General features: G+C 35.1%; 1 long non-coding RNA gene across 1 annotated transcript in view; it reads left to right on the top strand.

Moving 5' to 3' along the window:
- The window catches only part of LOC105553936, a 97132-nt gene extending 90583 nt beyond the window's left edge, over positions 1–6549 (top strand). Inside the window, exon 3 of the long non-coding RNA XR_001008240.1 lies at positions 6158–6549. This is a non-coding gene — a long non-coding RNA (uncharacterized LOC105553936). The remainder of the gene's footprint in view (positions 1–6157) is intronic.
- Positions 6550–12632: the final 6083 nt, after the last annotated feature.

Genomic DNA, 12632 nt, shown 5'->3' with positions numbered 1-12632 from the left:
AGCTTCATACGAATTCAAAATTCACTAATTGTTTTCTACAACCATTAAAGTATAACAAAATGTTTGGTGCAAATAGACATATTATAACTTTAAAATAGAGTATTATTTACATCATCGTTTGTCACAAAGTGAAAAGATGCATATTGTCAATTTTCAAGAATCCATTTTTCTTTTATAAAGCTGCTGTGAACCATGAATTTAATCTTTAAAGATGTTTTAGTGGCAGTCTGCTACAGTCTCAATGTTTGCCCCCTCCCTGGAACCTCCCAGATTTCATGTGTTGAAATCCTAACTCTCAAGGTGATTGTGGTAAGAGGTGGGGCATTTGGGAGGTGATTAGGTCTTTAGGACCCCTTGTAAATGAGATTACTGCTTTCATAAAAGAACCTCAAGAAGCTCTATCACCGCTTCTACTGAGGACACAGCTAAAAGGCATTGTCTGTGAACTGGGAAGCGGACCCTGTACTAGATACTGAAGTTGGATTTCCAGAACTGTGAGAAATAAATTTATGCTTATTTATAAGCCACACAGTTTATGGTATTTTGTTATAGCAGTCACAAATGGACTAAGAAATACACCATCATACCTCCTTTTCATTTTTAAAATTTTATTTATTATTATTATTTGTTATAGAGACAGGGTCTAGCTCTGTCTCCCAAGCTGGAGTGCAGTGGCACGATCATAGCTCACTACAATCTCCTAGGCTCAAGTGAACCTCCCGCCTCAGCCTTCCAAGTAGCTAGCACTAAAGGTGGCCGTCACCACCATGCCTTTATAATTCACCATCATCCTTCTTCATGTTTTATATATCACACAAAATCAAATCAGGTAAATGAAAGAAAAGTCTTATGGGAGATGGTTCTTTAACATCTCAAAAGGCAGTGCTTATACAGCAAAAGATATGGACGTTAGACCAATTGAACTTGGGTTCAAAATGTGTCTCCACACTTTGGAGATCTTGAGCAAGTGAACATCAGTTTATTCAGTATTTCTTAAATTTTAAGAAATACTATGTGATTTCTTAATTATAAAATAAAAAGAAATAATATGTGCATCTCATTCATTTAGCATTCAATGAATACTAATATCTAGAATGTGCCAAGACACAATTTTTGGTGCTAAGAGGACACAGTTTTGAACATGGCAAAACCCAGCCTCATGGAACTTATGATGTGGAGGAGAGGGACTGCATGTGTGTATGTATCTATCTATCTATATATATACACGTATATATGCAGATACATACATATATATGTGTGTGTATATATACATGCAGTGTATGTGTGTGTGCATGTATCTATATATGTATATATACCTGTATATATGTATATATATCTGTATATATGTATATATAGATACATACATGCACACACATACAGATATATAGATACACACATGCACACACACACATATACACTGCATGTATATATATACACACATAATTTGCATATTTATAATGTTAGAGATGAATGTAATGAAGAAGTCAGTGATGAGAGTAATGGTATGCACGGGTGTTACATACTATGTTTAAATTCTCTACAAATAATACTGTTGTGTTCTTTCTTTTATCCTTTCCTTTTCATTTCTCTCTTCCAAGGCTCATAATTGAGATCACATGCACACCCACAAGCTGGATGCTGACTGTGACTATTTCAGTGGGTTGCACTGTATTTTAAGAGTATTTTCCTTAGGCTAATTTTGTTCCTCTGTAAATATTTTGCCATTCTATTTGTTGCTCAAGCATATTGAGTTTAAAAGCATAATGTGGTTTTATATCCTCCTTTCCATGTTTACTGATATTTCTCCCTCAATATCTTACTGTGTGTATGTGAAGGTGTGTAGTTTATGATTTTCATAAATTAGTTGAATTTTGCACAAGAGAATTAACTTTTACTTCCTAAATAATATTTCCTGTTCTATTAATGTCATTTTCTTTCTCTTAAGCAATGATGCTTATCTTTCACAATGGTCCTCTTAATTTTTTTTCCAAATTTTATCTTTGCTTTTTTAAAATTGTTATTGATGACATCAACCACAATTCTTAATCACCTGAGTTTGCCAATGTTAGAAGCCAACATAGAGTTGATATAATTATAAGAAAAATCCAAACAACACTGTCACTCATTTTAAACTTCATTATTGTGAAGATTAAATATATATATATAATTAGAACAGAGAGGGGCACATAATAGGTGTGCAATAAATCTTAATTGCCATCTTTTCTCTACTATCTGAGCTCTTGCAGTAACTTTCCAACTTGGTTTTCCATCTTCTAACTATCACAGGTCACCTTTCTAAAATATGGATGTAGTCTTATTACTTCCTTTAATGTTTCTTTATCATTTTATCTTCGACCACGAAGTCTTTAGCTGGAGAGTCACTTCCAGGTGAAATTATTACCACCCTCACCGCCCATTTCCTGTGTTCCTATCGTGATAATGCTGTATTACAAATTATCTATTCATTTTATTTCCCTCATTACATTGTGAGCTGCTCATAACAGGGAACAAAATTCATTCACTTAGTAGGTACTCAGTAAACATTTGGTAAATGAGGGGCCAGTTGATTGATTGGAATGAGTCAAATATGTGCCAACTTCTGGTTGCAGAGCAGACATGAATTAAAAAAAAAAAAAGTTTTGAATAACCTGTTTGGTCGAAAGTCTCTTTTTGCCCAAAATTACTTGTTTAAACAGCATATTTTCAGGAAATACTTTGGTAGTTTAAGATGTGTTTGCTCTGACATACTATCTTCCATATCTTCGTGCAGGAGTTATTTTTTTTTTAGACAGAGTCTTGCTCTGTCGCCCAGGCTGGAGTGGAGTGTGTCAATCATGACTCACTGAAGCCTCCGCCTCCTGGGTTCAACTGAGTCTACTGCCTTAGCCTCCCAAGTAACTGGAATTACAGTTGCACACCACCACGCCTGGCCAATTTTTATATTTTTAGTAGAGACAGGGTTTCACCACGTTAGCCAGGCTGGTCTCAAACTCCTGACCTCAAGTGATCTGCCTGTCTCGGACTTCCAAAGTGCTGGGATTATAGGTGTGAGCCACCATGCTCGGCAGCAGAAGTCATTTTTACAAGCGTTATCATCCTGCTTTCCTCACCTCTCCCTGTTTTCCTAACAGATACACGGCCTTCAAAAGCACATACAAAATCTTTCCCAAGTGCTGCTTTGCCACATTCTCATTTCATTTACACTTCCTTCCCCTATTAAGAGCAAAATCCTGACACCAGCATTTAAGTACCTTCCCAGCACGTGCTCTGTTTTCCTGAGATCGTGATCTGCTATGACCCTCAACTCCAGGCTTTCCTCACTAGTGACTGTCCACCCCACATACACCTTGCTTATGCCTTCCTCCAACGTCTGATGTGTGCTCTTCCTCATGCATTAGTATGGCAGATGTGAGTCTGGGCCACCCATATCTTCCTTCAAGTAAGGACTTGCTGTCTATCCGTGGTGTGGTCAGCAGCAGTCTCAAAAACTTCAGGGACAGCCTCGGCTGCAGAAGGCCACCTAGACCAAGGTCAAGTCCTTTACACTCCTGGTGATCAACCCAGGAAGAGTCTAAAGATCCATTTTGGCCTAATGCAAGATGCTGTGATGGGACATGCAAGTTCCTGACATCCTGCTGGGTTGGCTGAGGCTTTGTCAGGCTCACACCATGGTTTGACTCCTCCCACTGTCCAATCCTGCTTAAGTGTGCATTCCAAATAAACATCCTGAGTCCCAAATTCCATCTAAGCCTCTGCTTCCAGAGAACCCGACTGACAACAAATGGTCTTCTGTACCTTCTCTTCTGCCTGCGTCATCCATCAGTCCACAGCCAAATCACATTTTCCAGGTCTCACTTGACCAACATGGCCTGAGTCTGACCTATTCTAGTCTACCCTTTACAATCGCTTCCTACCTTCCAATTCATTTTGAAAAACTGTTTCTTTTACTGTTAGTAACCTTTATATCTCTCTCTCTCTGTGTGTGTCTGTCTGTCTGTCTTTCCCTTATCAATTGAAGCTGTTCTACTAACTTCTTAGAGTTGGAGTCAACTCATTCTTTTCCTTTCTATCCATAGCATGATAGGTACTTCTAAGGAAGAAGTACCTAACATTTACTGCATGGAAAGTAACATATTTTAGAAAACACATACGTTCATGATTTCTATTTGGTTCCCCCCACTTTTGTATCAGTCATTTCTAAGATAATTTGGTTAATCTTAATTTGAAAAAGAAAATAGAGCAACTTTCTCTCTATATTTTTTACTATATACAATTTGAGTGATGCACTTTTCTGGAACTTTGGTAAGGGAAAACATTTAGAGTTTAGAACTATTTTACATTCTTGTTTCAATATTTGCATATAATCTGAAGCATGATTTTTAAAATCCCAGAACCAGGGATAAGATGAAATGCCTATGAATGTGAAATCAGCAGTAAATAATGTACTAAAATGAAGTCTAAACAAAACACCAGCAAACACATCAATATCTCCAAATTATATTTAACAGAATCGATTCTGTTTGGTTGTGATGCGGCAAGTCAAATTCAGGACTATACATACTCAAAGTATATGTTAATTTACTAGATAAAGATATTTCAGGTGGCTGTTATTATGAATAAGAAAGGCACACTTAACTCCCAAGTAATAAATCTCACCCTCAAAGAGATGAGATGGCTCACTAATTGCTTCTCACAGAAACCAGCAACTTTTTTCTTTGCTGTTTCTACGAAAACATGGAAGATCAAGGGGAATCTTTATTTAGATGTTTGATTCTCACTCAAAAACTGATAAGCTTTCAGTTAAATCTAGAAATTGTGATGTAGGTTGGTATACATTGAAACCTTAAAAAATGTTTGCAAGAATCCTGGCATCTACATATATACATGAAATTAAATTAAAAACCTCTTGAAAATAATATAAATATGTGTACTCAGAAATGAAAATCTACTTCAACTGCCTGCACGTCCTTCTGCTGAGTAGAACACTACTGTGCTCCAACTGTAAGAAGTTTCTTTCACTCTTTTTAGAGTTGAAATGCATGCACACACACATGCTTTTTGTCCTTGAAACTCTGTCTCTGATTGCATGTTGTGGAGGGAATAGGAAGTTTTTGGCATTTTTAAAATTGTTGCCTTTTTTCTTCCTTGCTATTTAGAATAGTGTGATATTTGCATTAAACCTTCCTCCTTTTAAGATTAGAAAACTAATATATAATTTTAATCCTTTGGATACCACTTTCTTGCATGGAAAAATAGGTTTTTGTCTGAGATATATAGTTTGCAGATAACCTGTGTGTTCATTTCTTTCTATAAAATACTCTTACTTCAAGGCAAGATAAGCTTAAAAAGGTGCTTAATGGGATAACTGATCAGCTGTTGGTCGTTTTATGGCAGAACTGCATTTGTATTGGTAATCACTTATTCACACACAAAATTAAAGCTTAAACTAGAATCTGAAAGCTGTGATGAAAAGCCCACCTCAGATAATCTTTTGAGCATATAGAAGAAAAATTTATTTGTTCTCCATTGACACTTTGTCTTTGGAAAAGGAGGAAGGGTCCAGAAATAAGCTAAAAGAATAAATATATTTGAATAGTATTCTATGTAAGAGACTCTCAAAAGATAGATATTTTTGCTATCGTCACAAACAGTATCCCATGTTTTCTAAAATACTTTATCTGAATGTTGTAGTCCAGAGGAAGGGGAATTTCCCCTGAGATAAGAGCAAACACACTCTTTGAAAGTAATCCCAGGTAGGAGGATTAGAAAGATAACTCGAAGCTTCATTTCTTTTATCTTATCACATCTTTGCTCCCTCACAGGAGTATAAGTGATAAGTTCTGTTTAAAATAACGCCATGCTGGAGCTGCACAAACTAAAGCAAAATTTCTGCCCAACTTGTTTTGGGCAACAGGGAAAGAGAGACTGTCCCTCACTCACTCTTGGAAAGTTTGTTATATAGGAGACTGACATGCCCTGTTTTTTTTTTGTTTGTTTGTTTTTGTTTTCTTTTACTATGTGCTTGAACTCAGAAAGAGTGGGGCACAGTCAATTTGAAGTGGGTGATTTGAATGCTTTAGCAGAGCAAAGGTGTGTTTTGTTGTAAATCATACCAGGGTTACATCTCATCCTTCATGCTCAATATTCTCTTCTTTAGAAAGAGCAGCAATTGGATGGCACAGAATGAGTTCTGAGGTTTACATCAGAAGACGGCCCTGAACCAGAGCCAAGGCTGGCCTGGGAGCCGGGGGAGATTCTGAGCCTCACACTTTTATTTGTGAAGTGGGATGTTGACTCTATTGTTGGTTTTGTTTTGAGGTTTGTTGCTCAAATCAAGCAATACACATGAGGGAATTTACTGACGTTGTTTTAAAAAACAAAGTTAATGTATGATGATGCAGTGGAGTGATTCATGAATGGCATTATAAATATTTTAAAAACACAAAAGGAATTAAAAGAGTATACTTGGATGTTAATGAAAATAAAATTTCACTGAGAACAAGAATTTTTGTAAACATCAGTTGATATTAAAAGTTTATTGCTTTTAAAGGCGTCTGAAATGTTCTTTTGTCAAGGTTAATGCATTAAAATGGGGTACAGCATAACATTAATCTAGACAACACAAATTTTAATATGTGTGATTATTTTATAAGCTCTTGGTTGAAATAAATATTTTTATCTACATGGGAAAACTGAATAGATTACAAGAATTGTTTAAAAGAAAGAAATTTCAGATGTCAAATATGTGGGAAACTTAATGTCATTTTATTAACTAGAGATAGAAAATGAGGTACATTAGTCTTAGACACTATTTACAGAAGTTAATTGCTAAGTCACCAAAACAATCTATTCTGCAATGACCTTACTTTTAAAGTAGTTCCATGGCATGAACTCAAGGACATTACTGCAGCAAGGTTCTTAACAAATCAGTCATATTCATTGCATTTAATAATCTATTAGGCGCCTTCACTAGAGCGAACAACCAGCATTTCTTTTAAATTCTTCCATAATTCAGATTTTATCAATGTGGACTAACCCTGTGGTCAATTAAATCTGAAGTAGTGCAGTTTTTATGTTTTCTGAATATACTGGGCCTGAAAGCAAATATTATTTTATGATATGTTAATAACACAAGGAATTTTACTAGTAATATTTAGTGGAGCATAAAGGTACCTAAGGCTTTATCTATTTGCACAGTAGCAGAACGGATCTGAGAATGATTCCAACCATAACTCTTAGTCAAACACATTAGCACAGTCCATTTACACAGAATGCTCAGTACAGACCTAAGAATATTCTTTAAAGTTACAGTTGGAATATTTCTCCAAAATGTCCTTATAAATGTGTATATACATGCCAAGCCTGAACTACGAATTACAAATCATAATATGTGGCTCTAATTTATTATCATCTGAAAAAAAAATCTAATTTGTAACAGAACCAAAGTTTTGTTTCAATCCAAACTCCTGAGGACCAATTCAAAAGAATGGGAAGCTCATTGTTTCCCTGAAATTATTGACCATCCATTTTAAACCATCAAAATATTCTGAAAAATGTCTGTAGGAGTCTCAACATCTTATTTAGTTAAGAATCTTGGTAGACAAACATAAGTGCCAAAATGCTCCAGTTAGAATGCAGGGCATAAATAGAATTACTCTTAATGATGCAAAGTACAAATAAATCCCTACAAAATAAAAAGAAATTTATTCCTTTTATTTGTAGCTTATGGATACCTGAAAGCTATTTTACTTTGCTTCCTAGTTTCTTTTTCCTTCTGTAACTTCATACATTCCGAATATAAAATGGTTTTCTATTATCTGTGTGATTCTTTCATTAAGATCAAGATCTCTCTTTCATTTGTTGTTCAAAGCTTGCATGCTGCTATCCATAGTGAAGCAATTGATAAATGTAGCTTTTACATAAGATTATTATAGTATCAAAAATGTAAATCAATTTTTGCTCTAAATTATTATAAATATATCCACTTAGTCTCTGGTAATCTTCTGTCCTCATGTTTACAGAGACCAGGATATAAAGACTTTTAAGAGGTTTGATGAATTTATGAAATTTAAGTGACTTTAATTTAATCTATTTTAATTTAAATGTCATCATGGACATAGCCATTTGGTTTATTTCTGGCAGTGAGTTCAAAATGAAAAAGCTTTGAGAAAATAATATTTAAGGGAGAAGTATCATGCTCCATGAATTTAAAGATCAAACTGTATTGCACCCAATGTTGTTTTAGATATTAAGTATATAATGTGGGATTATACCACATATTGCATTACTCAAATCTTAAGGAAAAAAAAGGTTGCTATCTAAAATGTGAATATAACATAAGTACGTTTTTCTTGGAGGAGAGGATAAACTTGTAAGATTAGCATTACATTGAATCTAAAAAAATAGAAAAACTTACGTAGAGATTATTTGAATCTTATTTTAAGCATGTCTTTCCATGCTTATAACAAGCATCTTTTTCATTATATAGTTTCATTATTTAAAAAAACAAAAAAAACAAAAAACCTAAGTCCCTGGCAATCGCCTTCTGTTTAAAGAAAATCCCCTGGGAGGTATGGACAGAACTTAAAAATCAGAGTCAATTTCTTCTTAATTCAGAGGTAGAGAGAGGATAGGGCATAGTGAGGCACAGGCTTCAAAAGGAACCAAAGCATGAAAGAAAGTCACCTTGTTAGCTGACAGAGAAGTGTGCTTGCCTTGGGGATGGAAGCTTTCTTGAATATTCCTGTTTTAAATGGACAGTATAAACCACACCATCCTTACCTATAGGCAGGTCCTCGACGAATCTATCCAAGATATGTCAGACAAACGACAGGACTGTTGGACTTGCTTATTCTTTGGTCACAAAAACCAGATAAGTGAAACATGCACATTTTTGCTGATTTGAATATTATGATGGAAACTGGCCTTAAAGGGGTCAGGAAACAAACAGAGGACCTTAAGTGACAAATACACTCCTGCTTGCTTTTCTAGCTTCTCTGTATGCTCCCATGTTACAACGGAAATCAAAACCTGTTCACTGATTTTTCTTTTAAAAGTACATGAGGAAGAAATGTGGATATTTGCCTTCAAGGCCCAATTAAACATTCAGTTTCCTACAAACTAAAACCATCTCACATATCAACCTCACCTTTAAACAATTAAACAATGTTAATTGTTAATATACTGTACTTGTTTGAGAATTGTGTAATGTATTTTGTAAGTTATATATAACCTTCTTGCTTTTTGAAAATTTCCATAATGCTGGACTAAATAGTCATCATGTTCTAAGAAAGGAAACTTTTGAGTTGCATATTACTTGCCCTTCAAGTAGCACCTTTAATTACATGATTTACCAAGTCATACCAACATTTTTCTACGTGGTTCATATATGCTCTGGTCTATGTCGATCGAGGTTACTCAAGGGCCTCATCTTTTTTCTCCTGTACTGTTACCATTATTTTCTTATCTGATTTTCCTTACTTTTCCCCATTGCCCTCCTTCCCTACCAGTTTCTACCAAACTTTACCTTACCACGTGGTTTCAGCATCTTGAAGATTGTTTGCTCAAGACATGGTTATTCCTCCAAATAACTTACAAGGAGACACAGGCACAGAGGCACAGAGACACAGAGAGACAGACAGAGAGAGACCAAAAAGAACATCCTAATTTAAGTCCTGCTACAACAGAATCAAGCATGGCGGTGAGGAAGAGCCTACGTGGCAGGTGGGGGCAGAGGCAATTAACTTTGTTTTGCTTTGAAAATTTGTGAGAAGTAACAGCTAAATGATGATTTGAATAACAGGGTAGATTTAGCAAGATATTCCCTCCTTTGGCAATATGTAGTGATGTGGAAGAAAGCTTGTCTAGACCCTGGAAGGCTCAGATGAGAGAGAATATATCTGTTCGTGGATTTCCAAGGGTTTCATGTGGCCACACCTAAGAGAGTGCAAGGGAGAATGGATCAGGGCTGGCCAGGCTGGAGTGAAAGCAAGGGAGCAGATGATGACACCCCGTTCTGAAATGGTGGAAGAGGGTAAGAGAAAATTAGATGAATTCAAGGGAGATAAATTGTCTAGGCATGACTTTTTGAATATGTATTGTTAGGTGGGTGAAGGTGCTTCCCAGGGCTCTGCCCAGGGCACTTATGGGAATGAATAGTAAGTAGCACCTTTCCCTGATTCAGATAAGCCAGAGGGAAGAAAAGGATGGGGGTGGGGTGGGGAAGATGCTTGTTCAAACTCAAACAATATCTCTTTATCACTTCTGAATTTGCCTGTCTTTTCCTTAAAATTCTTTCAGGCAGAGAGCTTCCCATTATCCTGCCAAAATACCCATGTTCTTCAAGTTGCTTGCTACTTCTGCTATTGTTAGACATACATTCTTAGTCTCTCTCCTGTGAAGAAATAAGCAAGAGAGACCCAGTTCCTTAGAGAAAGTAACTTTCAACTTGAAACCTGGAAACTCTTATCATTTTAGTTTGATTTCATCTTCAAGCCTTCACTTCATTTAAAGATGGAATCCAGTGAAAAGTGGGAAGAGGTCGTAAGCTGCATTCTTAGCAAGTTCTGCTCACAATGGTTTTCACATCTCAGCCTGAAAGTTGGAAACTATAGACCAGAGCTGTGGGCAGGACATGCATAATAGGTACTGGACAAGTATTTCAAAATTAGCCAGGCTTGGTGGCGGCACACACCTGTAGTCCCAGCCTCCTACTTAGGAGGTTGAGGTGGAAGGATCACTTGAGGCCAGGAGTTCAAGACCAGCTTGGGCAACATAGCATACCCAGTGTCTACCAAATAAAAAAAAAAAATTAGCCAGTCATGGTGGCACACACCTGTAGTCCCGCTACTCAGGAGGCTGAGGCAGGAAGATCACTGGAGCCTAGGAGGTGGAGGCTGCAGTGAGCTATGATCACTTCACTGCACTCCAGTCTGGGTAACAAAGTGAGAAAAATAATACATGTTAAATATTTTAAAATGATTAAAATATGAAATATGTGTCCAGCGACTATTACAAATGTTAAATATTTGCCCAAAATACTTAATATATGATTAATTTATATATTTATTATTAAAATAATGATTAAAATACATACATAAATTTATTTTAAAGTAACAAATATTAAAAATAGATGTTGGACAAATATTTCTTTAGTCAATGAAAGAATAAATAATCTATTGTTGGTTGAATACTGTTTAAATCAAATTACATAGTACTGAAGAAAAAGAGACATAGATGTTTACCAATTAAAATAAATTCTTGTTCTCAAAAATTTAATCTATACAATTTACACCTTGCGTATTTTGCCAAAAAAAAGTTCTATCTTGTAGCTAGTACTCAAAGGGTCATTGAAATAGGATAACTACAGAGATTGCCGCTATCTACTAGAAGCTCCCCTGTAAGTTCTTTGATCTTTACTAGCTTTTTTGCCCAAAGAATTTGTGAGCTTTTGTCGACACAGGTTAAAACAAAGAGCTGTCCTAGCGGTTGATAGTTCTTTGATATATGATTGTGCTTTTTTGTAGAAAGAACTCAGACATCTTTGTCAGAATCATGTATTAACATATGTGCTATTATCTAAATGTTTGATATAAATTGGATTTTATGTTTCCCACATTAAAACATTAAAGAAAGAGAAACTCCTGCAGTCAAAATTTAATATTATATGTCATTAAATTTTTAATCCTCTAATTCAGTCTGTTAATATGACAAAAGCCAACAGGAGAGTTCTCTGATATTTTTGTGACTTTTTGGTGAAAGTATTTTGTCATTTTCAATCATATGATTGATATAGCAACAATCTAACTAGACAAAAATTCCAAAACTTACAATTGCTGACTCAGTTTTGTTCTTTACTTCAAACAAATATAATCACTGGATGGAAAAATTCAATTAGGAAAAATGCAAAAAAGATAGAAAATAAACATGACAACAAATTATTAGTATTATACAATGCAACTTTTACTTTGAAAAACAAATATTACATTGAAAATGCTCAAGTATTTGAGATTTTGCTAAGACAGTTATAAAATATTCTGATATGAATACAAATATATGGAAGGTATTATTTTAAATTATTTCTGCTAATTATTTTAAATTATTTCTGCTAATTTCATTATATCAGCAACAGATTATTAATTTTTCAAATTAAAGCTAATTTAAAGCTTTTTGAAGAGTAGTATGAGACAATACTACTTAGTACTCAGCACAGACGCTGAAACAAGTAAAAAAAAAATGCAAGCTAATGATTCTACTATCAACATTTTACAGAATATTCTACACTTTGCATTAAATTAATATTCATATAGGTAATGTTAAGGCTTATATTTTCAAGTATTATTTTTCCACGTAGTGTTTTTATATACAACTGCTTTTTCCCCAGACTAAAAAACAAAAAAAGTATCTTCCCATAATTTAAAGAAGTAAACTTTCATCTTTTTCATGAAGCCGTTTCAAACTGACCAGAGGAAAGCTATTAGGGTCTCAATTTTGTGTGTGTGTGTGTGCGTGTGTGCGTGCGTGTGTGTGTGTGTGTTCTTAAGAATTACAGCCCTAGTAATTCATCTGCTTGTATCTGTACATACTTTCTCGTTCTATAAAACACTGACATCTAAAGTTACCATCCTTTTATA

This window comes from Mandrillus leucophaeus, unplaced genomic scaffold, assembly GCF_000951045.1.
Source record: "Mandrillus leucophaeus isolate KB7577 unplaced genomic scaffold, Mleu.le_1.0 Scaffold62, whole genome shotgun sequence".
NCBI classification, from domain to species: Eukaryota; Metazoa; Chordata; class Mammalia; order Primates; family Cercopithecidae; genus Mandrillus; species Mandrillus leucophaeus.
Note: the sequence above shows the minus strand (reverse complement) of the source record. Positions and strands in the feature narration are given on the sequence as shown.